The sequence below is a fragment of the Lepidochelys olivacea genome (genome assembly GCF_965140295.1).
Source record: "Lepidochelys olivacea isolate rLepOli2 genome assembly, chromosome: 14".
Lineage (NCBI taxonomy): Eukaryota > Metazoa > Chordata > Testudines > Cheloniidae > Lepidochelys > Lepidochelys olivacea.
In genome coordinates this window covers 12980115-13007613 of record NC_140424.1, presented here as the reverse complement: position 1 = coordinate 13007613, position 27499 = coordinate 12980115, and the positions used below count along the sequence as shown (strand labels likewise).

Below are 27499 nucleotides of genomic sequence, written 5' to 3'. Positions count from 1 at the left end.
TGCGTTGACATGCATACCCATTTACATACTGTGTCTTTCAGTTTCTACTTACTATCGCAGTTACAGATATGCCCGACAAGAATACGTAGGGGGACACATCTTCATGGCCAGTGCAGTCATGTTTCTGGTGTCTGTTAGCAAAAGGCTTTGTGCTGCAATTCTTGATTTAAAAGTTTGAACCACAAATTTTCTTTCGAAAACAACATCCTTAACTCAGTTAAGGAAGGGCCAAGAGATTACATCTAAAGCCACAGAAGGAAAACATTACTAACAGTCCATGAAATCTGAGTCGGCTACCATATTTAGACCCTGACCCTGCAAGTGGATCTTGATGAGTGTCTCTGATGTCTGCCCAGAGCCCCGTTGACTTCAGTGGCTCGCCACATGGACATTGGGGTCTATTGGGGCAATATCAGAGCCCTAGTTATTATACCTACTAATGAATAAAGCTGTGTAGTACCTGAAACCACTCATCTTGTTTCAGGATTCACTGGAATTCAGATCAAGTTCACTGAACGGTTTCAAGCACACAGAACAGACAGACCAAAACCTTTCCCGCCCCCGCAGATTTGAAAGTATTTTATCCCCTTATTGGTCCTTTTGGTCAGGTGCCAGCCAGGTTACCTGAGCTTCTTAACCCTTTACAGGTAAAAAGATTTTGTGCCTCTGGCCAGGAGGGATTTTATAGTACTGTATACAGAAAGGTTGTTACCCTTCCCTTTATATTTATGACACACTGTAATCAGGTTTATTGCAACTAGTAAGGTGGCCCTTCTTTGGCAGTTTTATGATATATTCTCTCTTCCACTGAGTTGGGTTCTTTACGTCTTTCCATATTCTATCTAAAAACACAATGAAAGTCTGGAGGTCTATTTCATCATGTGCTTTATCCTCTCTCATTGCTTTCCTATTTTTGGGTTTTTGATGGTTTTTCTAACTTTTTCCATTTTAATATCTCCTAAATCAATATCAAGCTCGAGTGCTAGGTCTTCATCACGTATTTGTAGTAATTGACTAGCACTTGGTCTATTTAAAACAGCCTAAAAATGTTTTGCCATCTTTTCTTTTGCTCTTCTTCTATATTAAGAGTTTCCATTTCCATCTTTAATAGGGGATCCAGTACTGCTAAAGTTTCCTGTTCGTTGTTTCATTGTCTTATACAAGGTTATAAAGTTACCTCTTTGGCTAGCATCCTCAGCCTCTTGTAGCACTCCTTTTTACCTCTGTCTGTTCTCCTTGCCACTTGTTTGTCTCTTCACATCTTAGCATCCATGAGTTTTTGCTTCTTTTCCACTACTGCCAAAGTCCATTCTTCCCTTTAAGATGGTGTTGTTTATTAAAACTTTCTTAGTACATTTTAGATAGCACATTTTGTTTTTCCACAGCATACCAATGTTGTGGTTTTCTTCAGTTTGACTCCATTGGAACACTGAACCAGTTCTTCAGTTCAAGCTGAAAAGCACTTTTTCTGTTTTGGGTCTTTTAATTGTGCCCTGTTGATGCATGGTCTTGACCCTACTATCTGCAATAACTGGAGAGGAATCATATTATTCTCAGTGCCTGGAGAAAATCATGTACATCATCATCCTGGAACGTATCAAGAAACAAATAGACCTTCAACTTCGAGAGGAACAAGCGGGATTTAGGCCACTGAGATCATGTGCAGACCATATTGTTATTCTCAGACATATTATAGGACCAAGTGTGAAGTGGAAAACACCTCTTGTGATAAATTGTATAGGTTTCCAGAAGTCTTTTGACCACATACACAAAGGCGATCTCTGGAGAATTATGGCATCGTGCAGGCAAAAATAATTAGAATCATCATATGATAATGCGGAGTGTGCAGTCACCGATGGTGATGTCCGTCAATGGTTTGCAGAGACAACTGGAATAAGGAAAGGGTGAATTATGTCCCCACTATTGTTTGCACTGGTCATTGACTATGCCATGAGGAAAGTAACCACAGAAGGCAACCAAGGAATTTGTATGGACAAATGATAAAGCACCATTGGATGGCCTCATTTTTACTGATGACATTGCCTTGTTTAGTTCAACACATTACTTAATGGAAGCTTTTGGCAGATACAGCAAAACAAGTTGGTTTGCTCATCAACAAGGAAAAGATTAAGTATATGGCCATCATTAGAGTGGATAAAGAAACACCAGAAGAAGTAAGTCACTTTACCTACCTAGGGGGAGAGAGGTGTGGTGATGGAGACATCATGCTAGATAGTGCCCCCCCACCCCAAAAAAAAACCCTCAACAACTTTCATATACTTGAAAAGATTTGGAAAAGTAATCTGATTGGTACGGACACAAAAATGTGATTTTTTTTTTTAATTTATTTTTATTGTTTTAAACATTTGCATCATGTCTGTTCTCTTTTATATAGAGTAGTCTCATGGAAATCTACAACAGAAATTAATAAAAAGATCAACTCATTCCAAAGTAAATGCCTGTGGAATATCTTCAGAGTTCATTAGAAACAGAATTTCTGATGTAGTAATGCACTCAGTAGAGCACACCAATCTACAGCATCAAATATGGTAAGACAACGATGGAAATATTTAGGTCATGCTTTAAGGATGCCACCAACATGACTACCCCAACAAGTGATATTATAGACACTACCTGGAAAAAGCGGGAGGGGGGAGACCTAGAGAAACATTATGCAGAACAATACAGAAAGAAACCAGATCCATCAACATGACACTCAGAAGCCTGAACAGAGAAATACAAGACCAAAATAAGTGTCAGAATGGATGCCCTATGCACCTAAAGGGTGCAGTAGGATAAGAAAGAAGAATTGGAGTTTAGCTGCTTTGTGGAGTTTTGATTGTTTCAACAGAGTTTCACATTGAGACGTCACATTGACTGACTGCAACTGAACTGAAAGAAAACATCTGTGTGAACCTGTGAAAAATTAAAACTTGAGTTTTGCCTGGTTTTCTTGTTCTGTTGCCATAACTTACGTTAGTGTGCTGTTCAGATGGTCACCTAAGCCTTGACCAATTTGGATGATACAGAGGTGTTGAGAATTCACTGCCATTGTATAGCTCAGGCAATATTGTCATAAGAAACACCAGTTTTGGAAAAAGCAAGCAGATTTTTCTATGAGAAGATAACTTTGGAGTTTCCAAAGGACATGGAAAAAGAATCCCCAAGAGGTAGAAGTACCACAGGCGATTCTAAATCCAAAGATTTCCCATACAAGGTAAAAGCTTGGCTCCACCTCTACTGCTGCAGCAATTTTAAGTGACTAATGAATAGAGCTGGATGGCAAGTGATCATTCCATTTTGTGGAGGATTTTGAGACTTCAAAATTTTTCATTCTGATTTGGAATGAAAACAAACCTTTGAAATTCTCCAAAGCAGAAATCTGAAAAAGAAAGAACAAAAGAAAAACTTAGTGTCTTGTTCTGATCTTTTGCCACTCTGTGGCAGCCTGCTGGGATTTCAGGCAGCCAGTTCCCAGGAGTCAGGGCAGGTAGCCTGGCAGAGTTGCCCCACAGCCTCCGACCTTGAGTCCCCAGGCATGGATTAATCCAGCAGGTAGGCTGCTGAGGAAACAGATGGGCAAGTTGGCAGAAAACCAGGTAGGGTTCTGTCAGAGCTTCATCGAAACTGAACAGTCTCCACAATGTTTTGAATCCACAAATTCCGACAGTATTTTGCCAGAATTTTCCCAACCTGTTTTACTAATGAGGTCCTACACTGAAACACACAAGTAATATAAATGCTTAAACAAATGCTGCATTACAGGAGAGTACCCCCAACAACAGGCAAAGGGGTAAAGGATCAAACAAACCACTTATTTATATTTCACTAGGTGCTGTATAAACACAGAATAAAAACACTGTCCCTGCCCCAAGGAGCTTACAATCACTTGAGACCGAATGATCACTGCCTGGGGACAGTTCCTCCGTGTCAGGGTTGAGGATGGGTGCATGGAAGTTTGCACTTCTATTGCTTTTGCTGGACCTATTCTCCAGCAAAATAGGATCTTGTTTACGCTGAGACTTTTATGAAATTTTCTCTTTGCTGCTGTAGTGATGCTAGCAATGGCGAGGGAGGTAGTATAGACAGGCAGCCAGTGTGTTTTGGGCCCTAAGCATGTGCTTAAGTCCCATTGAATTAACTGTGTGCTTAACATTAATTGTGAAGTGCTTTGCTGAATAGGAATGGATTTAAGTCCATGCATAGTCTTCAGTATATGCTTTTGGTGCTTTGTGGAATCATCCTGAAGGATAAGCGCATGCTTTAGCGTTTTGCTGAATTGGGGCCCAAGTAGTATTCAGAACCTAGTAGCAAGATCTCCAAGGCCCGGCATCTTTCATAAGCAGTAAATTCAACACACACATTTAGAAAATACAGTTCTAGAAAGTGGTTTTAAAAAAAAAAAAAAGTCGAGAGAAGAGGAAGAAAAACAATCCCTGAGGAAATAATTAAACTGAGGGCAAGACATCTGTGGGGTTTAAAAAAGAAAATGTTACTAGCGCTAGTTTAGCATTTGGATATGGATGAAAGATGCTTTAGATACAGAGCTGATTCTGGCCTTTTTTTTTTTTTTTAAAGTTTTATCACTGATGCCATTGAATTGCTGCCGTAGGGTCAGACAACTTCTGCCTCACGCATTTAGCCCTCTGGTAAGGTCCTGAAAGGAGGCTGTTCTGCTGATGAAGAATGGAGGTTTAACTGCTGGTGATCAATGCATTCTGGGGGTTTTGTGCATGAAAAGGGTCACTGATCAAATGTTGCTGTTCTCAGCAGCGAGCACCTGGTTTATAAATAACTCCAGATATAGTTACCTCATGACCTTCATTTCTCAGCACTGGCAAACCAACTCTGAGCCAATCAAAAGTTATCATTCTCACCCACTCCCTGAACAAATAACACTCTGTCTTATGACAGGTTTCAGAGTAGCTGCCGTGTTAGTCTGTATCCGCAAAAAGAAAAGGAGTACTTGTGGCACCTTACAGACTAACAAATTATAGACTCCTGTCCCAACACATCTGTGATAATGAGTGCCCTCTGTAGGAAACCAGCATGTTTACACTCAGTCTGCACAGCCTCTTTGATCAGACACTGCCACGTACAAGCAAGGAGCATGGTGCTGGTCTTGAGATAATTAAATAAAATCTGATCTTTCATAGATGTACACTGGCAGTGAGTTTCCCTAGGAAAAGAGATCCCGATCTGCCCTCTTGTGTACCAATGAGTATTCATTTTATATATGCTGCATTCTTAACTTTTCACTGTTTGGTAGAAGGTTGGGCATATATACAGGCTTTTGTCCTATATATATAAAATGTGACATACAAGACTAGCAAACTTTCATGTAATTTAATGCAAAATAGTTACATTTAGATTGGTTAGATATTAAATTGATCAGTGTTTTATAATTGGTTACATATTTTTACATGCTTTTTATGAAAGATTAAGCTTTTGTAAATGAGCACTTGCCACCTCCATCTGTGTACCATGCAACACTTTCATAATGGAACTAAAACAAGCGGGCAAAAATCTCTGGTTACTCACACTTCAAAATCTCAGGCCAGGTTACCAGCATTTCAAGGAAACCTGGGCTGATGTGGAGCTTGGAGGGAAAGACTCGGTGACCTGAAACGAAACAAAACGTGGCTGTTCCAGGATTTGTTTTAACCTAGTACATAATGTTTGTGTAGCAATTGGGTCAGTAGTTAACTCCTGGCTGAAAGAAACCCTAATCGGTTCTTCCAGCAAGTTACCTTCTGTATCATATCTCCTGACGTAGAGTAAATAGGCAAGATATAAAAACCTGCAGAATTGTCCCAACTTGGGGGGAAGGAGGGCAACTAGAGGCAAAAGTCATAGGCCAAATTCATGTCTTGCCACCAGTGTCCTCTTACTATGATGCGTTGATCTCTTACTCTTTCCTGTAACACTCAGACTATGACTCTGATATAGGCTCAGGCAGAGGAAAAATATTCTTATTTCTTTAAAAAGAAATTTACATTTATTATTATCTATTGCTTGACTAATAATGCATAACTAATAACTTATCTGATCTCACCTTTTTTCTGATTGAGAATTGTCTGCCAATAGATCTGTTTTCTCAAAATTTGCTTTTGAGATTTTACCAAGGGACTACTGTGAAAAATTCTTGGTGTGGAGTTCATTTGTGAGTGGTTTGTTGTGAATATTTTATATTATCAAAATGATCTTTGTGATTAGAAACATAACATGCAGCTTAGGGTTACCATTCTTTGACTGACTGGACATAAATCTTAGAATTGGGTTTTCTTGCATGGATGCTTGTGGAATGCAAACTTAAATTTGCTTCACATCAATATTTTCTAGTATTCATTTTAAAATTCACTGCTCCCACAAACATCCTGTCAGTAAACTTGCTCACTAGACTGTTTTGTGGAAGGCAAACACAAAAGGGGCCTGTTCAGTTAGTTATTTAAATATTCATGGATTTCTTTCAGTACTCTTCATCTCTACTAGGAGCAAAGTGAATTGCTTGTGTACATTTTTCACATTTGCCAGGGTACGAAAGTCCCTTTTACACTGTCTTATGGAAAAGATTTTGAAAACCATACTTATCAGGGACAGCTCTGCTTGTTTAGTGCATGTTACCTGCCTCTAGCTTTTCAGTTACTGTCTCTGTAGGGGTCATGTGCATGAAAAAAAGTCTGTTTCATAAACACATTAGCTCCTGTCCCCTACCTGATGATAACATAGTCCTTCAACATCCACATCATCTCTGTTAACAAATTGTGGCTGCTAAGGTTATGTTATAAGTAGTAAACAGAAGAACTCTAAAGAAAGCTTGTGTAAAAAGAAATACACAGAACTATTGAAATATAGTATCAATAGAATGGCTTTGAAAGATTTGCAGGTGGTTACAGAGTTTGTGTTTTAAGGCTTTTGCTAATGCATATGCTTGTTATACGTGGTTAATCCCAGGCAGGGAATCTTTACAAATGGGTAGCATAGCTGAGTGTGTAGATCCACCGTTTGTCAGGGTGAAATTAAAACCCTTTCCCTGAAGAGAAAGCTGCAGCAGATGGAAGCTTTTCTCTCTGCTGACATTTCTTGAAGGTTTAAAAGCTTTGCTTTATTTTAAAATGCCTCTTTCAGCAGAGGCAATGCTCACTGACACTTGTAAACTAACATAAATCTCAAAGTTTCTAAAAATCTGTCAAGGATTCCCTTCCTCAAATGGATGGAATCCAAGGTGGTGGGTGCTGGGTGGATAGGGACAGTCCCCATAAATCATAGCAACTTTGTAATTCATCTCTGCAAGACCACCACACTTTCAGATAACTGCATAACTGGATCATTAGACAATTGTCTGTTTGTTAATTGAGAGACATAGAGTAAAAATTTCAAAATGACCAAGTCCCGTTTTCAAAAGTGACTTAGGAGCTCAAGTCACTTGAAAATTTTGCCCTTTGTCCATTTCAGACTAGAGTTGCGTTTTATTCTAGAAGTGCCACGGTTCTAACAAATAACCTACAAAATCAGTTCATGAAAACTTCATTTGTGTTTTAAGTATAAACCATAATTTGTGTTCTCACTGTCTCTGGGTTTGACATTCAACACAACATCATATTGATCTGCTGCTAAAAAGAGGGTGGCCATCTAGGTATTAATGGCATAATATTTTGTTCTGTAATTTAGAAACCATTTTTAACTGTGGGAATTCTTGAACTATTTGGGATCCCCAATGGGAATCCTAGCTCACCTAAAAATGTTTGTCACCGCTCATTCTGACCATCCTGTAAGCCCTAGAGGTCTAACAGATTCAGCAGGTTTTTCTTTTGCTAGCTTGCCAAAGTAGATGTCAGTATAGAGATCCTGTAATTTTCACTGCTTTGTAACTTTCATTGCTTGCACAGGGATCAGGTAAAATGTTGGCAGAGCTATGGAAATATTTACACATTACACTGACTAGATTGTAAAGGATGTAGTAATAAATCATTTAACCATGACCAAGCTGACATAAGTTAAATTTCTTACACAGTCACCACTAAATTCAAAGAATTACCACTGTATGGAAACCTCGTTCTGTTATAACCTGTGGAAAAAACATAGTTTGGATCTGATTTTTTGCATGTCTGGAACTACTGTGTGACTGCATAGGACATTTCATGTGGAGAAGTACCGCTCACAGAGCAAGATTTAGGATGCTGAGGTAGTGCAACAAGGCTGCCAAGAGAAGAGACGTTTTCTTCAGCCTCTCTCCCTCTAGGTCACCAGTTTTAATTTCTCTCAGCCTGGCAGGGACCAAAAACTTGCCATGATCGGCTTGCCATTTGGCAGTCTATATGAAATGTGGTGTTAAAATATCTCCAGTTCCTTGGGGATGGCTGTCCATATCACAGAAACTCAAGGCTAGGGCTGTAGAGTTGTTTTAAAATCTGTTTGAAACTGGTATGGTTAAAGTGATGTAACCCTTACAGTGGACGCTGTTTTGTTTTGTTTTGTTTTGTTTTTTAATCTCTGTGTGAGAATATTTTCTGCATGGTGAGAAAATATACCAGGATGTCATATCCCCAGAAACTAAACAGTCCATTAAGGAAATACAATTGTTTGTTCTCTGCTACAACCCTGGATAACTTTAATCGGGGATTATGCTTTCTTTTCAAAACATTCTTCCTTCCATAATAAAAATGTTGCTCCTGCTAATGTTTCCGTTACAGAACTTTCCAAATTTGCTGTTGAGCAATAAAAGATACTTAGACTTATGATTTAGTCAACAAAAAGTTCATGATGTAATAAGGGGTTGCTTTTCTTTTATAGAGTGATATCATTTAAAGTCAGTTCTGGTTTGATGTGGCTAAAAATTCTAGGCATTACTATCAATGCCTGGTGCCACTAATCATATTGGTGTATCTCCAACTCTAATTCTGGTTATTGTTATATTTATACACTAGTTTCTACTGATGGGTGAACTCAAAGGGTCAGAATTCAGGCTGTCTGGATACTTATTTGAACTATGCTAACCTTGAATTTGCAAAATTCGACTCCAAACCTCACAAGAGGCGGCTCTCATAGCAATAACTTTAGACTGTGGTGTCTAATATATCTTTAACACTTTGTACCCCTCAGGCAGATCCCTACTCTTTTCCCTGCCACGTTGACAATCAATGAATTTTTTTTTTTTTAAACAAGCCTTAGCTGAAATCTAATGTTAACACAGATAGCCTGGGGAAAAACTAGACTCCAAGGGGCAGTTTACAGCTGAGACAACACAGAGCCAGTGTACTAATTCAGAGTGCACTTGGGTTGTGGCTTGCATGTTTGCCAGCTCTTGAGTGTTGTTTTGCTGCAACAACGCAACACATATGGGACCATCTACTGAAAGGTATTATGGCCCTACAGTGCAGGGAGGGAATTCACACAATTATTTCCACACTACCATCCTACCATGATGCTAAACTGCGCAGTACATGAGTAGCTAACAACTGGTCTCTATTAGAGCTTGGGGAAACAAGTGAACAACTTTCTGCAAAGCTTCTTGCAGACCAGGCATTGCCCTTTTGTTTCATGCCTGTCAAGTTAAATTTTTCTACCAAATTTGATACAGTGGTGCTTTTCTCTATTTGCAACAAAATCAGTTTAACACTAACTTTTGATTAAGTGATCCCATTTCCATGGGGAGGGGAGGAGGATAGCAGAATGTGTCAAGCTGGAGGGTGAAATTTTCAGTTCCTAATTTCTCAGACCTCACCTCTTCTATGGTATGTATTTTGCAGGCTGCCATAGCTATGGGGCACAGTGAGAGTACTGCTACGAGAGCACAAGCATGTAGCTAAGAAGCCTGCTGCTCCGCTTGGTACCGGAGCTCAGGCCCTCTAGCAAAAGGGCTCTGGCACACAGGACAGATTATTGTTGATCAGAAGAAACGCCTGCTCTTTTTTGCAGTTCAGTTCTTTGTTTCCTTAGTAACTCTTGGTAAAAGTAAATGTACCTGAGTGCAGCTTTAACAATGTGAAATTTCTACATACGTTGCCTGATCCAAGTCCACCCACTCTCAGCATCTCCCTCATCTTCCACGATCGACCTGCCATTACACACTATACGGTACGATCACTAGCGGAGTGGGTGCAATCAGAGACTGAGAAGCATGTTAACAAAAGTCCTGGTGAAGAACAAAAATAACCCCCCTGCCAGTCACCATAGCAAATGTTGCTCCCGAGAGATAGGAAAAAATTATATACTGAGATGTATGTGGTGTAAGCCTGCCTACACCCTGTGTGGGAAGGGGCTTTACTAAAGCACTGAGAGCCTGCCTGCACGTGGGTGGAGAGAAAAACAAATGTTAACAGTTCCTTTTGTTGTCCTGGATAGCATGATAGAGAATGGAGAGTGAAGGGAAAGCTCCCCTTGTTCTGAAGAGATACAGACTCATTGTGATAACTGCAGAGAGACTAGTAAACTGCCACACTTGGCACTGCTTTTTTTCCCCCTAGGGTTACTTGGTCCTGCTTCAGTACTGGGGACTGGACTTGATCACTTCTGACAGTCCCTTCCAGCCCCACATTTCTATAATCTACTGCAGCAACGTTATGGGGGTCAGTGTCCATTTGAGAGCTCACGCTTCACTCTTCTTTCCTGGAAAAGGGGTATGCTGAATTGTACTACGCCCCTGCATACATAATAGCTCCAAACATAACTGGGTCTCCTTGCAGGCAGAATGGCGGCTGGTTGCATTCATGGCTTGTGAACTGGCTGGTTAAACCAGACACGTGTCATTTTGCTTAGTGAAGCAGAAAGTAGGATGGGCTTTGTGTCCTCCCTCCCCCAGGTAGCAGCAGCTGGACACAGTGACCAGACAATGTTTAATGGGAGCCTCTGAGCAGGACCCCAGTGGGAAGAGAGAGTCCCGGACAGGCGGATTGCAGTTTCATGCAGGTAACTAAAAAATACAAAAGTTCCCCTTCCTAGAACAGGCCAGACTTCACGGAATGAAGCTAGGTGTAAGTATATGAAACTAGGGTTCCAGGAGGGGCCTGTAAAGGTGGTCCCTGAGCACCCTCTTGCAGTCCTGTGCACCTTAATGTCTCCAAATAGAGCAGCAATAGGTTTCAGTTTAACAGCTCAGGGCCAGGGAGAAGCCAATACATATTAACAAACTACCATCTCCTTTTAATCAGATGTCAGGCCAGGAATTCTTACAACACGCATTTCATTGGGCTCTGGGTTCACAGCTCCCAAACTTGCAGTCTACATCAAGTCTCTGAATCAGATTAGGCTTGTCTCCAGGTACCCGAGAGAGCACCTCCTGCAGCCCACCAGGCTCAGGCTCCTGCTCTCTTTCCTTGTTCTGCTTCCTGTTAATATAGCTCAGATCCCAGGGCAGGGTGGCCTTGATTATCCTCGGACTATACACTCCAGCCTGTTCCTTAAAGGGGTAATACCCTTTCCCCCTGTCTGTTTCACAGGGCAGTATAAATAAGTCCCCACATTAGACAAGCACAAGTCGTTGGGCCATGTGGTTGCATTTAATAACTTGAATTGTATGCAATCCAGTTTCATAATCAAAAATTGAAATTAGGAATGGATGCCATGCATCCTAGGTGTGGAGTGAGGGGTACTCCTGGCATTCCCCTGAGTTGGGAAGCTCATTGAATGCGGAGGGCTTGCAGGCACAAGTTCCAAATCAGAAACTACAGCTGAGGAAGAAGAATAGTCATGGGAGTAAGACACTGGACCAGGACTTCGGTGAGCTAAGTTCAATTCCTGGATTTGCTGCAGGCTTCTCACATGACTCTGGCTAATCATTTTTATTTATACTGTGGTAGCATCTAGGGGCCCTGATCATGGCTCAGAGCACCACTGTACTAGGCATTGTAACACAGTGTCTCTGCCCAGAAGTGCTTCCAGTCTAACTAAGGGCTAGTCTACTCTAAAAGCGCTACATTGGCACAGCTGTGCTGCTGCAGCACATCTGGTGAAGACTTTCTATGTTGATGGAAGAGCATTCTCCCGTCAGTATAGTAAATCCATTCTGCCAGAGGCAGTAGCTATTTTGGCAGGAGAAGTCTTCCCACCAACCTAGTGCTGTCCGCGCTGGCGCTTAGGTCGGTATAACGTATGTCACTCGGGGTGGGTGGGGGTGGCTTATTCACACCCCTGAGTGATGTAAGTTATACCGAAGTAAGTGGTAGTGTAGACCTGGCCTATGTCACTAACTCTCTATGCTTATGTACTATGGGGATAAAACCTACCTCACAGGATGATTGAGAGAATAAAGCCACAAATACTCCAGAGGTGTTCAGATATTACCGTGGTGGGCACCGTTAAGAATATAGCTGAAACCCCTAGACATGGCTTTTCTATAAATGTTCATGTTGCAAAGCTGCTATTGGGCAATCTCCCTATCCCTGTTCAGACACGTCCTGTACAGTATCGTATCTTGGTCACCCAAACTCAGCAAAAAGTTGGACTATCGTTATCTTGCCTTTCTTTCTTCCTTTGACAGGAATAAATGCATTGCCCCCTGAAAACTCGTATGAATGAACGTCTCATAAATTTTGCACTCGAGAAACTCTGCTTGTATCCTGTGGTCATAAAAAAGAAATTAAATCTGCATATAACATTCAGGAACCTGTAATTCTGCTGCACAGCTTCATGCCTACATAAATCAGCGCCTGTCATGAATATTGCACGGGCCCTGCAGCTGCCTGACCCACGTGATTTTAAAAAGATAAATAAAATGAAAACAAAGCAATATTCACAGAGAGGCTTCACAAACAGCACCTGCTCTTTGAAAGCTTGAAAGGCCACAAATAGCAAACTAGGAAAGGCACAGAATGTAAAGGTCTGTTAAAGCCTAAAGGTTGTGCATATGTTTGTTTTCCTCTTGCAACGGTGGGAGAGTGCTAGGAGTTCTAATACACGGAATATCCTCTGGAGGGAGGGTATTGTAATGGGGAAGAAGGCATGATGACCATCAAGCCTTGCAGAGGGCAAGGATCTATGGGAAAAGCTATTCTACAGATTTTGGGGAGAGGGCATTACTTGTAGATAGAGCTAGTCAGGAATTCATCGTTGGAATGTTTTTCTTCAGAAACTGCCGATTCATCGAAACCAAAATTGTTTGCGGGAAAGCATCTGTTTTGACAAATCTCTCAATTCCAAAGGTTTTGAGAAAAAGTTTCAAAATTGTCTAAATGTCCCATTTTGATACTTGAAATTTTCATTTTCTGCTTCAAAATGACTGTTCCAAAATGTTAGTTACTTTTTTTTAACACTCTAAATTCAAATCAAAATGAAGTGCCTTGATTGACATGATCTGAACCTTTTTTGGATTATTGGTTTGTGAAAATTTTACTTTTTATCCCAATTCAGAGTGGGAAAAGTCTTCAAAATCATTCTCGTAGGATGGGAAAAGCACAGGCACCTCTTCTACCCTTATCTTTGGAAACCAAGAGTCATGCTGCTATTGGCTTTTTCCTCCATGGCTGTGGCCCCTTACTGCGTCAGGGGGCTAGAAAATACCCACAACTCTCCCACGCCCACTAACTCTCCTGCAGATTTCTACAAAGAAAATCCAGTGGATTGATGGGGATCATGCTGCATAGAGGCCCTGTTCTGCCACCTCATCTTAAATGACTTTGTTTGCTGCCCCAACAAATTTCACTCCCAGAAACCACAGACTTGTGTGGAAGGGTACCCACCAGCTGTAGGGAAGGAGAAAACATGCCATTTTGGCTCCATTCTTCTCCCTTCCAGAGGGCTAGGGGCCTTTCAACCCTTCCCCACCCCCCTTTGTTTTTCTCATAGGCTTCTAGTGCCTGAGAACCCAAGGTCCTTCGGCAGCAAGTTAATAACATAGCAAATAAATGCAGCTCTCACACATGTGGCACCTTGGGAAAAGTACAGTAAGGGTTTGGAATAAATTATGAGTAGGTGAACTGGTTCAGAAACAGCATGAACGCTCTCTTCTTGCAAACTGTTGTTCATTGTCAGGTTCAGTTTGGGTCTGGTTTTATTTAAAAGCTTCAGCAATGCAGGTGCTGTATTGAAAGTTTGAAATACTTAACAGAACTTAAAGCAGAAGGCAGAAGCAGGGCAAGCCTCCCCCGTGCTGTATCACCAGTATGCCTCTATCATAATTGTCTTCACCCCATACCCGCTCAGTCCTATATTGTTCAGCTAAGACTGCACAGGGGACAGTGTATGGAAGGAAATTAGGCAGGGAGCTCAACTGGTGCCAACTAGACTGAGCTCCAAACTCATCACCCCATAGGCCACTGCTGAGTCATTGGAATGCAGCAATTTTTAGTTTGATTCAGTCCGGCAGGAAATATTTTCTTTGTAAGCTGAAATGCTCTGGTGCAAGATAAAATCAAATAGTCTCCCATTTATTTCCTTTTAGGAGAAAAAAATACACTATTTGCTTAATCCTAAAGGAGGAATTTGGCACACTGTTTTTTAAAAAGTTCTGTTCTGAGACCTGTCCAGGCACCCTTTTGGTGCACTGAGAACTGGGCCCTGTGTGATGAAAGTACACAATCCTGCAACCTCCCTCTGCCAAAAAAGAGGCTCAATTGATTAATCAAAGGGCTGGGAGTCAGGAGTTCTATTCCCCATTCTGTCACTCCCTGTGTGACCTCAGGTAAAGTATTCCACTTGTGCTTGTTTTCCCCATCTGTAAAATGGGGCAATAGCTTAACCACCTTCATAAAATGCTTTGAGATCTACAGGTGAAAGAACTCTGGAAGCTGCAAACAGTTTCTAGTGCCATGTTAATCTATGGTTTACACCGATTTGGTCCTTGTTATCCTCTCATTAAATAAAGAGGATTTAAAAACATAAAAACCCAACACACAGCAATCCCATTATTGTTTACTCACATCCACACAGACTGTACTTTCTCCTATAGCAACCCAGAAATACAAAACATTGTGCTTTTTTTCTGCATGCTTTGCTGTACTGCAAAATCCTGCAGTTTTAAACATTAAGCAAAGTCTTTGTATTATCGCTGATGCATGCTATTAAAAGGGTACTGAATGCTTTTTCCACTGGCATTAATTGAGTGAAGGGAAAACAGACTCCAACACTGTCATATGGTATCAAAATAATTAGCTCAGCTATAAATAGCTTGGCTTGTTCGTTTTGCTTTTTTTTTTTTTTTAAGGTCAGCTGTAACATCACTGTGCATGCAACTGTGCCTTCTGCAACGATTCATGTATGTTAGTGCTAACCGGGAAGTGCATTCTCAATCAATGATCCTAAAGCCACACAAACTATTTAATGCGCTATTGGACAAATAACAAGTCACACTTTAGACTGGGAAAGAGGTGTTAGCTAGTGATTTGAGTGCAAGGCCTTGTCTACACAAACTTATCCCAGTTTAACTAAAAGTGGTGTTGTTTTTTGTTTTTTTTCCCAATCCAACTTTAGTTAAACTGATGCAACCCCCTTGCAGGGAAACACTTGAGCTGAAGAATGCATCCTATCAAATTATCTTACATTGATTCCTTACCAACTTCAGCTAAAATATAGGGTACTCCTAATATGAAATAAGTGTCTACACAAGAGGGTTCATCAGTTTAGTTTCTAAATCAGCTTAGTTTTTTTTTTTTAAAAAAGTGAAACTTTCTTGGGTAGACAAGGCCCAAGAAGGCAGCTAGGAAACCTTTGTTCTAATCCTGGCGGTCTCTAATCCTGTCCTGACCTTTATATCCTTGAATGCTGATTAGGGTTTGTCTGTACAAAGAATACCCTAGGTAAAAAGGGTGTTTAAAATGCCACCTTTTACAGCTGTTCACTTTGTGTTGAATCTAGGCTCCCATTAGTGACAATCAGCTAAACTTACTATAAAGTTGTTTAACCTGCGTCCATGCTAAATCAGGTTTCAAATCCTGTTGGCCAACTCATTTTTTAAAAAGCACCTTTGCCCCAATCTATTCCTAGTGTAATTACACATTTGAACTGCCTGTCCATTTCCTCCTCTATAACAAGGGGGTGATAATACTGACCTACTTCACAGGAATAACGAAGACTAGTGACTATTTTAAATGTGCTTTAAGATAAAGCATGAGAGTGTTAATTGTTTTATTAATAAAGCTAAACTTTCAGTTCCCATTTAGCTTTCATGTTCTGCATGTAATTTGCAATTACTTTAGTTGGAAGATGCCCTTGAAGCTCAGTGGGTCTGCAGTAAAGCTGAATACAAAGCAGCTTGTGTCAGTCTACAGTTCTGCTTTAAAACTACATGCATTTCGCCCCCCCCCCCCCCGCGCTCCACGAAAACCATGATGTCTTGTGACTGCAGTTCTGTGGTAAAATCTCCTTTAACTGCTGGGTATTTTGAATAAGGCAGCTTAAATTCTAATTGCAAATTCTAATTTGCTCTGTGTTTAGGATTGCACAACATATTGGACTAGAAAGTAGCCAAGCAACGCATTTAGGTCCATATCTAGCTATTGTGTGTACTTTGATATATACACTTTCCTCCCCCACATATTATGCAACTCTTCTTTAATTTATCAGAAATATAAGACTTTAGTTGTCACTAAGCTACTACAATGGCCACAAAATGTTATGGCAGCCGTGTAGACTCGGGATAGAAGTCTGCTCCTTCTGCTTCAAGCTAAAGGAGAATTTTTCTCAGCTATTACTAGGCTAGGCCATGAGTAAGGCCCTACTTCATTCATGATATTGCGAATCCCACAATATTAGGCTTTCACCGCAGTTTGATTTTAATTAGCTTACTTTGCATAGTCCACAGTTTTGCATACAATTTGAGCATGTAACTAGTACTGCACTAACAATCAATGTCTGTAAAATGTAAAAGGCTAAAGTGACTGGACTTGATTTCTACTGCAGTTGTGTTTTAGTCTTCTGCATTTTATATTGTACCGGTCACTACTTTTTTTTTTGTTTAATGAAAGTAATACAATTGCAGCAAAACGTCTGGTTATTTAAAAAAAAAAAATTAGCAGGCATAACCTAATACTTGAGTGTTTATTTCATTCCAGCAAGTTTTTCTTAAACAAATAGGTCTACTCTGGCTTTTCCAAATTACCACTATTAATAAAGGTCCATTATTACTTTTCCATGTCTTGTCCACAACTCAGCTGCAGTTATTTGGAGATCATCCCACAATTCAAGTAGGGCCTTAGTCGCAAGTCTATCTTTGGGTCTGAGATTTTCATAGGAACCTAAGGGAGTTAGATGTCTAACTCACACTGAAATTCAATGGGAGTTGGACACAAAATTCCCTTAATCCCTTCTGACAATCCCAGCCTTAGTACCTAGTAATAAAGGCACACTGAAAATTACACAGAAAGGGAACTGTTTCTAAATAAGATTCACCACCTTTTTTGGAGTAGTCATGTTGGATCAAACCATTGGTCCCTCAAGCCCAATATATGGGGAAATTTGATGCAGTGGTTAGGGCATTAGCATGGGATTTAGATGAGAGTCAAATTCCCTGCTCTGCCACTTCCTATGGCCTGGTCTACACTTAAAAAATTAGATCAACCTAGCTGTGTCACTCAGGGCCGTGGACAATTTTGCAACCTGAGCGCCCTAGCTAGATCGATCTATCCCTGTAGTAAACAAATATAGGTCCACAGACTGATTTCTCCATCAACCTAGCCACCACCTTTTGGGGAGGTGGATTCACTACAACAACAGAAAGAACTCTCCTGCTGATGTAGCCTAGATGATTCCTACAGCAGCAGCACTGAACAATGCTGTTGTAGCAGCTATAGTATAAACACGGCCTATGTGCCCTTAAGTGGGGCACTAGTCCAGGGGCGGGCAAACTACAGGCCCTCGAGCTCGTGCCGGGGAGCGGGGTTGGGAGCTTTCCCCACTCTGGTGCTCCAGCCAGCGAGCGGGGTGGGGGGCTTGCCTTGCTCCACTCTGTACGTGCAGCAGCTCCGCCCAGCTCCCAGAAGCAGGGACAGCCAGGGGGCTCCGCACACTGCCCCCACCCCAAGTGCCGGCTCTGCAGCTCCCATTGGCCGGCAACTGCGGCCAATGGGAGCTGCGGGGCTGGTGCCTGCGGACGGGGCAGCGCACAGAGCGATGTGGCCCCGCCTCCGCATGGGAGCCGGAGCGGGAACAGGCTGCTGTTTCCAGGAGCCGCCTCGGGTAAGCGCTGCCCGGATCCTGAACCCCTGAGCTTCCCCCCACACCCCAACCCCCTGCCCCAGCCCTGATCACCCTCCAAACCCTTTGATCCCAGCCTGGAGCCCTCTCCTACACCCCAAGCCCCTCAGCCCAACCCCAGAGTCTGCACCCCCAGTCGGAGCCTCAACCCCCTGTGCACCCCTGCCCCAGCTGAGAGCCCCCTCCTGCCCTCTGAACCCCTCCATCCCGGAGCACCCTCCTACACCCTAAACCCCTCATCCCCAAACCCACTCCAGAGTCTGCACCCCCAGCTGGAGCACTCATCTCACCCCTCCGCCCCCCGTGCACCTCAATCCCCTGCCCCAGCTGGCCCTCCATACAATTTCCATATCAAGATGTGGCCCTGAGGCCAAAAAGTTTCCCACCCCTGCACTAGTCTCTCTCTTTGCCTCAGTTCTCCATCTGTAAAGTGGAATAAAATAGCACTTGCCTAACTCACAGCACCGCTGAGATGATAAATACATTAAAGATTTTGAGGCACTAGGATATTATAGTAATAGAGGCCATATAAGTACCATCAGTAGATACAATATCCTGCTGTGGGAAGAGGCCAATACTTGATGCTTCAGAGGAGGGTGAAGAGCCAAGCCCCCATCCACTATTGCACATAGGTTATGACCCAAAGTACAGAGAAATAGAGATTATTCCATTGACTTCAAAGGACTTTAAATCAGACCTATAGCCAGTTGTACAGTTCTACAGATGGGGGTGAAGAAGGATTCCTACCTGATCCCATTGGCAAATCAGTTTACAAACTGAGGCATGGGATCTGAATACGGGTCTTGTAACTCATATCCATATACTTGCCTTGACTGTGTGAAGGAATGAGATACAGGCTAGGTCTTAAGCCCAAGAGTGGCCCAACATCACAACCAGTAACGCTGCCAAATTGCCAAAGGCACAGCCTTATGAGCAGATGCAAGTGTGCTTGTGAAGGATAAGATGATAGTGCAGAATCTAGACTACCTTTACTCCCAGACACTCTTGTGAATCTGTTTTTGGTGTATGGTTTTAAAGTGTAAGCAGATGAAGCTCTTCCCAATTCAGTAGGATACACTGAACAAGAACCCAGAGGATTATGAAATGAGACAGACAAGTGTACAGAAATAGATCGCAAGCATTCTTAAAGGTTAGTGGGTTGATTTGTCTCATTAAAACATTCAGTGGAATGGAAAGCTTTATCTCAGTTTGAATATTTCTCAGGTACTCTGTCTTCTTAGGTTTGGGACACGGAATACGCTGCCTACACCTAATGATATTTCGGAAGCGCCTGTGGAAACTAGATTAATCATTTTATATGGGTCTATGTGAGGTTCTCCAGAAATCCCTGAGTGTTGAAATTATATTCTACTGTCTCAACAATACAGTCCCTGCTCTGCTATTAGTGTGAAGGACCAGTGACATCCAGTGGCAAGTTGGAGTGACTGAATTCCTTACAATTCTGCCAAAGCACAGGTACTTTATTTTCACATGGGTTGATAGCAACTCTGTCCCGTTGTTTTAGAATCATTATTATTAAACGTATCTTGTCTCTAGCTTAGGGTGACCAGATGTTCCAATTTTATAGGCACAATTCCAATTTTTGGGTCTTTTTCTTATATAGGCTCCTATGACCCCGTCCTGATTTTTCACATTTGCTGTCCGGTCTCCCTACTCTAGCTTCTTACTCCAGGCCCATTTCTGTGGTAGCTGGGAACCTACTGAGCATGCTCTGTTTACTATTCTTGTGAAGCACATATAGTTCTATATTTGTTTTAACTTTGGTTGCATGGGTACTTCAGTGTGAGCTTCATTGGGAACAATGGCCATAAAACTCAAAATTCTCTAGCAATGACATTCCACATAAACATAACCAGGGAGAAATTTGACCTTGGGAGAGGCTATGTGCCTAAAATACATGACTTGGTTAAGGATATTATGAAATATTTTTCTAACACTTAGGGTACGGAAAGAGACTGAGCACTCAGCGATAGCACTGACTTATTTTAGAGTGAGTGAAGATTGTTTTCCTCTTTCTCCCTCCCCTCCCCCCCCCTTTAAGAAGAAATTCTGACCACTGTACCAAGATTGTTTACCAAACCTCCAAGAACTTCTCTTAAAGATCAATAACAGAATGCAGGTGTGTATTGTAAATTACATTTTGGAGAATGCTATATTTCAAAAACAGTTCTTCCTTTTGTTCACTGCCTAGTTCTGGATTCCCTTTTCCTTGCAAGAGTTGATCTCTAGTATTCACTTGAACTAAAGATGCAGTCCTCACTGAATGAGTGAAAGAATAAATGTCATTTATTGTCTGGGTGGGAAATATTTGAAGTTGGAAGCGGTTATTAGCAAAGTTTAAAAAAAAATCTGAAATCTGTTCACAATGTTGAAAGTACAGAATGGAGAATTATTTTGTTTAAAATACAAAGTAATTCATAAAAAATCATAACATGACTTGTGACAGAAGAGACCATATGAATTGCAGATCCTCTGGTAATCTTAATATTAGAGGGGCCTTTACTGAAGAGAAATAGAATAGAATGATTTACTGCTTGTGTTTAGATGCACTGAACTCTGAACCCCTCTGTGTAAAAATAGATCACTGATAACCTTAATAAGGTTGTGTATTTACTGTAACCCATAACTTGCATTACGTCAACTGTACTTCATCCTCTGTATCTGCCACAATCTTTTACTCATACTGTCAACCGCTGGTTAATAACAAAGCTAAAATTAAACACACCAATTGGTAAGAGGATCAGATTAAATATTGTCACCAGCAAAGTTTAGTGTCATTAAAAGCTCTCTAAGGACTCTGTAATAGTACCAAATATGTGGTCGGTATTATTTAAAACAAAACATTGATCTATTAGTTTTCCTTTACTTACACACACACACACACACACACGGCATTGTCTTTCTACCACTGAGGGTCAATGGGAACCCTCCCAGCGTCTTCACTGGGAACAGTACTGTGCCTATTATGTATCTAACTTATCAGAAGGATTTTTTGGGGAAAAATATGGATAGTGTCTAGATTTTCTACTAGAATGGGATGGGATGGGCTACAGGCAGGGCCGGCTCTAGGTTTTTTGCCACCCTAAGCTCCGAGAGCACAACTGCCCAAGCAAAAAAAGGGTGGCCGGAATGCTGCCCCTGGAATTGTGCCACCCCAAGCACGTGCTTGCTTTGCTGGTGCACAGAGTCGGTCCTGGCTACAGGACTCTCCTTCAGGAAACTCAATTGCCAATTACCTTAAACCCAGTATTACCAACCTGAAGTATTCAAACATGAGTCAGGATGGAAAAAACATGTGATTTTAAAATACAGTAAAATTTGGTGTGGGGTTTTTTCTTTTGAGTCTTTAGTGTGCACTCAGGTCACCTTTTCAAGCCTTTCTCCCCAAATGAAGGCTAGAATTTTATTTTTTTAAACAAAAGCGGAGATTCACACTTGACCCTATGAACTGGGAACTGAAGACTCATGATTTTAAAACCATGAGTTGGCAATACTGTTCACCCACTGACCAACTAGCCTAAACCTGGAATATTCTTTTGTTCTTTTTTCACCTGGGGAAAATACATTGTTGATACTAAAAACTCATGAACATTCACAGTTAAACTGTACAGATATCTTTACTTTATGGCTGTGAGCACATATAACTGACGAAAGCCTTACCTATGTTAATTGGTTAATGTTACTTTTCATACTGTGATGTGATCTATATATAAAGATAGGGAAAGGATAACTAGATAAAGTGTGTGTCAGACATACAGACAAGAATATTACTTTCAGTTACAAACTAGGCACTATATATTCAGCAGTCATTGATATGTCCAATTCAATTTCTAGTACACTATGTAGACTTCAAATGGACCCACACCACAGGGACCGTCTCTTTTACAGAAGAGAGAGGATCACAAAGGGAAGCTTAATGTTATTTTCAATTACAAACTAATTTTGTAACTCAGACTGTAAATGCCTCAGGGCAAGGCCTTTTGGTTTGGGTCCGGCACAGAGCTCAGCAGTATCAGCGCTTTAACATTCTCTACTTCAGTTATTTTATTTTGTAGCTTACATAGTGACTAAAATTAGCCTGCTTCAGTCTTGTCTCAAGAGGACAACAGAGTTGCCACTGTTGCTTCAGGTTTCTTGGCTTTAACAAAAATCTCAGCCTCCTTAGAACATAAAAATATCCTTCATAGTTCACTCTCCTCTTGACTGAGTACTGCACTCTTGAGGTGACACTCAGGTATCAAAGCTGTCTTTTAGCATCAGCAAAAACCTCATTCTGAGCAAGGGAGAATGTAATCGAAATATATAATAACCCATGATCCCTGAAACTTCACCTTTTCAGTCTAATTTTTAGAAAATAGTTGATTGGGGAGAGTGTTTTGCAAGCTATCAGGCCAGTCTTCCTTGGAGCTGGGTGCAGTGACTCCTCTCTAAGGAAACCACTTAGCCATCATAAGAGACCGATTTTTCTGAAAACTCCAAAGGGCATAGTAGATCTGAAAGCTGCTCTGAAATGGGGAGGGAGGAAGAAAGAGGGGGCGGGGAACAAACAAGCCGCACACACCACACCTCAATGCATCAGTCTTCTCAGAATTGCTTTCTTCTTCTTGTTTGCCCATTGGATTGATTCTAGGAGTTATTACTGGATCCTTAGTCAACTAACATCTGCATCCATGTTGCTTAGCATCCACATGTGTCTTCACTGTATAAGCTTTGCTACTGCAGTCTTTAAATCCAGTTTCTCTAACAACAATAATAATAAAAAACCTAGCTCTTATATAGCTCTCAAAGCACTTTATAAAAGGTCAGTATCATTAACCCCATTTTACAGATGGGAAAACTGAGGCATGGAGGGAAATTATTTTCCCAAGGTTCCCCAGCAAAGCAGCTGCAGAGTCAGACCCAGATCTCAAGTCCCAGTCCTGTACTATGTCCACTAGGCCACACTGCTGCCCACAGAGGAAAAATAAAGAATAGACCCCACACTTCCATCTTTACTCCTCCCGATGTGCTATTTGCTGGTTTTCACAAGAGTTCACATTAATTTAACACGAGACATCTGTTGTGGACGATAGGAGAATTCAATAGCAACAGACCAGCTTATCGATTTACATGGTGCTTTTCAACCTCAGATGCTGGTGGTTGCTTCTCTTTCACCTAGTTGTATGAAATAGTAATTCAGTTGTATAATAGGATTGTTTACAACTTCTTGCTGTATTACAGAATACTTGCTGTTGTGTGTACTATTGCTTTCAACTAGATTAATTCTGAATAGCTCAACTGTGTGTCCTAGATCTTATACTGCTAACAGCTAATGGAGATCTTCCTGTAGTTCTAGTGGTAGGGTTGGAAAAAGGAAAAGAGCAGGAAAAACAGAGTTCTATTTCCAGTCACTATGACGTTCCAAGTAGCCATGGTGTGAAGTTTTAGATGCCAGATTTAAGATACCACTAGAAACATACAAAACTAACTTATTCTAGCAATGTCCCAGTTAAGTACTGATTTTTATGCAAATGAAAGCCTGCATCCAATTTTGTTTTGTGCTATGTTGTAAAAATTAAGGCTCATCTTTTTAAAATGCATTTTAGATTATTTTTATGTTGCTAATTATGTGTTTTATGGGATAACCCAACAGTACTGACCAAAGTGGGATAAGTGTTCTGGCTGGTTGCAGTTAGGAACAGAACAGCTCTATGACATGAAAACTGATGATACTGTGGTGAACTTTTGACCTGATGTAGAAACTTGATCTTCACCTTTCCATGTTTTCTTTTTAAATTTCAACTCTACACAGAAAAACAAATCTATCTTTATTTTTGTAGGCAAGTTTCCTCACACTTCACCACTGAAGTTTTATATGGTCTAAAATAAATATGCCAGCCTCTGAAGGTAAAACTTATAAGTGGCTAAGTGAGATCTATGGTGTCTTGCAGTGTCTCTGGCTTTAACCTGTAAACCTAAAACTAATGAGACTGGGCCATGTAAGGAAAGTGAGAAGCTACCTTGTCCAACTTTGTGGTGTAAACAGAGTAAAATACTGAAACAGATATTACTGGACTTTTTTTCCACGGCATTTGGAAGCTAAATTGATGGGCTGTGCAACTTACTGGAGTCAGTAAAGGTATGTCTATACAGCACACTAAGCGCAGATGCTGACTCCGGTTTAAGCTCAAGCCCCTCCTTCCATCCCCACAGAAATCAGCCTGATTCAGGCTAGGAACTTCTCTGGACTTGAGCCCACAGACTCTTCCAGGAAGGTGGGTCAGAGCCCGAATCCTCCTGTGATGTGGATGAGAGGCCAGAGTGCAGTGTGAATGGAGCTCAAGCCCAGGTGCGAGACTTGGGTCTGGAGAGTCCTTCAACACTATTCCACAATCCCTTAGAGCTGTGCTTCCCAGCCCTTCCATCCCAAAACTTTCCATTTGCTTCCCAGTTATTGGAAGCAACCTACTAGTTCAAATGCAACTACTTGGCGTTTATCCCTTCATTTCCGCATGGGCTGCTCAACTGGAAACACAGTCATCCTGCCAGTGTATTAGCTTGGTCAGCACTCAGAAGTCGTCTTGCATTAAGTGAGCTGCTAGCTGGCCAGACGAACACAGCTGGATTCTGGTTAACTTCTGATGCGAGGCAAGCAAGACTTTTAACTTCTGCAAGAGCACAAGAAACGTCTACAAAGCTATCTCTGAGTGGCTGGCAGAGTTGAGTATCAACCGGACAGCAGAACAATACAGAGAACGAATCAGGTGGCTGAAGACAGACTACCACAAAGTCCAGGTTGCTAACAGCACCTCTGGGAATGCCCCGTCTTCCTGCCTCTTTTACAAGGAATTCGACTGGGTGATGGGAAATGTAGTAAGGACTGAGCCCACAGAGGTGCATGACAACCTGCTGAGGGGGGATGGCACCCTGAAACCCTGCAGTCACATACACCACCAGAGGAGAGCCAGCCACTGGGTGAAGGAGAAGTTACCTGATGCTGAGGCCAGTAACCGAAGAGGCTATGCCACCAAAGCGGCTACAGCACATCCCGGGTCTGTACTCAGAGGAGTTGTTTGGAGATGGCCCTGTGGAGTAGCAGGCTGCAGAACTGGTAGCAGAGCAAGCCCTGGAGCTGGAGCCTGGTACATTTCTGTTTGTATTAATATGTAGATGGGAGATTTCCGGCTTCTGGGCCTAGTAAGTTATTAACACAAACTGTGGGTTTGGTGTGCTTCCATTCAGGCTGGAACATTCTCCTTCCGCCCTCTCCTGTTTCTCTAACACCACGTGAGACTCAAAATGGACACTGTGAAAAGAGGTGGGAAAAGCTAAACAAGCAGTTATCATGAAATGTGTACTAGCTACTTACTGATTGTTATAAGTATGGTTTGGGGCTCCACAATTAGTAGCTTCACACATCCCTCCTGTCTATTCAGCACACCTTATAAGCCAGCCATGCTCTCATTGTAACTCTCAGACCCTCTCTCCCCCACCATTCTGAGATGTGCTGGTCCATCACAAGACTCTAAATATGTCCTTAGTGCATATGGATGGTTGTCCTGGAACTGAAATTCACACTTCCACTTTAGGACCTCCAGAATATCAATATTCTCCAGAGCTTCCCCTGCCTGACAGGATTGAAAAACCATAGCTCGTGACTAGGCCACTCATAAATTCTCCTCTCCCCTGCTCACACACACCAAAAATGAAGAGGTTGTAGAAATCATTTCAACTGAATTTTTACCATGATTTGTGATGGTTTTCACTACTGCTCCAAAGGACATCTGAAGTGGCTGGTGTTTTGTGTGAATAAAATAAATCTCATTTTTTTTTTTTTAAATCAATCAATCTTTTGACCTTGAATTAAAGTGGTCTGAGTCCTCTCCACATTATCCTGTCCTGCAGACTATGTAGCCTTTGGACAATTCAGGAAGTAGCTGGACCTTGTCACATGCAATGAACAGTAGCATATGGAATGGACAGATGTACCCTGTGTGTTCATCCATTCCAGTCTATTTGTGGCCCACACATGCAAAATGCACCAGAAGGACCAAGGAGAACAGAGGGACAGGGGACATCCAGGAATAGCTGGATATGTGGATATGTTTGGGAACATTCACCTTTCACTGTTTTGGCAGTGAGCTGATTATGTTGTACGTTTTGACAGCAGCTGGTCTGCTTTTCTGGTTCTTACACTGGTATGTAAATATCCGTATACAATGTGTAAAATAAAAATGTTGAATTTGCACACAAGGATACAATAGAAAGTTTATTATGTCTAATGTTAAAAGTGGCACAAACTGTACTGAATGTCATTATGTGCCCATGCTCAACAAATTTCCTTATAAATATTTACAAAATGAGATCAGAGTAACCCATAAAATGAGAGTTGTAGCACATGGCCAGTATTTATAAAATGCACATCTCCAGACATTTCATGAAAGTGTTTACAAAATTCGTAATAGATAATACCAGCACATTTAAAAAACACCCCACAGCTGCCGCATCCATACACATTCTCACCTTAAATACCATTTTATTCTCCCTCATGCGTGGGACCGTGCAAATCCATTATGTGGGGACACAAAGCATCCCTGATTTCTGGGGGTGTGTGTGTGGATTCAGCACTGGTCATGACAGGTGCACTGTCTGGCTGTGTGTACCAGTTCAGAAATCCAGCAGTGTCTTAAGGCCACGCCTGGTGAAAAGGGCTTCCCCCTTGTCCTTGCAGACAGTGTGCAGAACACAGCAGGCCCCTATAACACAGACTGCATTGATGACTCTGGCATCCAAACAGGTTTGAAGGCAGTCCCAACAGGATTTCGGTCTGCCAAATGCATGTTCCACCACCATCCTACAGCTACTGGCCATGTAGCTGAACTTGCTGTTTTGCCAGGTCTTCTGAAAGAAGGGTCTGGTTTCATAAGCCTGTCAGCAGGCGGGTTGGCGGGGTCCCCTAGAACAACAGTGGGGACGGTGACTGTTTCTAACAATAAAAAGAAAAGGAGTACTTGTGGCACCTTAGAGACTAACAAATTTACTGGAGCATAAGCTTTCGTGAGCTACAGCTCACTTCATCTAACAATGTCATTCGATGGGAATAATGTCTCAGCTTGTCCATGAAGGTAAAGTCCTGATCTCCAGAAAACCCTGGTACCATGCGCCCTGCCAGTACATCCCACATTAGTGTTTATGAATCTGCCCTGTGGTCAGCCAGGGCCTGCACAATGATGGAATAGTACCCTCTGTAGTTTATGTCTTCATGTGCTCCTTGTTACATCAGTGGTCCCAGCAACTATTTCAGGAACATTTGTAACACCCATTGCCTCTGGATCCTCAGTCCTGATCGCCTCACAAGCCTCTGTTACAACCA

General features: G+C 41.7%; 1 long non-coding RNA gene across 3 annotated transcripts in view; it reads right to left on the bottom strand.

Moving 5' to 3' along the window:
• Nucleotides 1-27499, bottom strand: part of LOC311530512 — a 63011-nt gene that overhangs the window by 15992 nt on the left and 19520 nt on the right. Inside the window, exon 2 of one of the 3 annotated variants that reach the window (XR_014714017.1) lies at nt 5542-5622. The exons of the other annotated variants lie outside the window; for them this stretch is intronic. This is a non-coding gene — a long non-coding RNA (uncharacterized lncRNA). The remainder of the gene's footprint in view (nt 1-5541; nt 5623-27499) is intronic. 3 annotated transcript variants of the gene reach the window in all.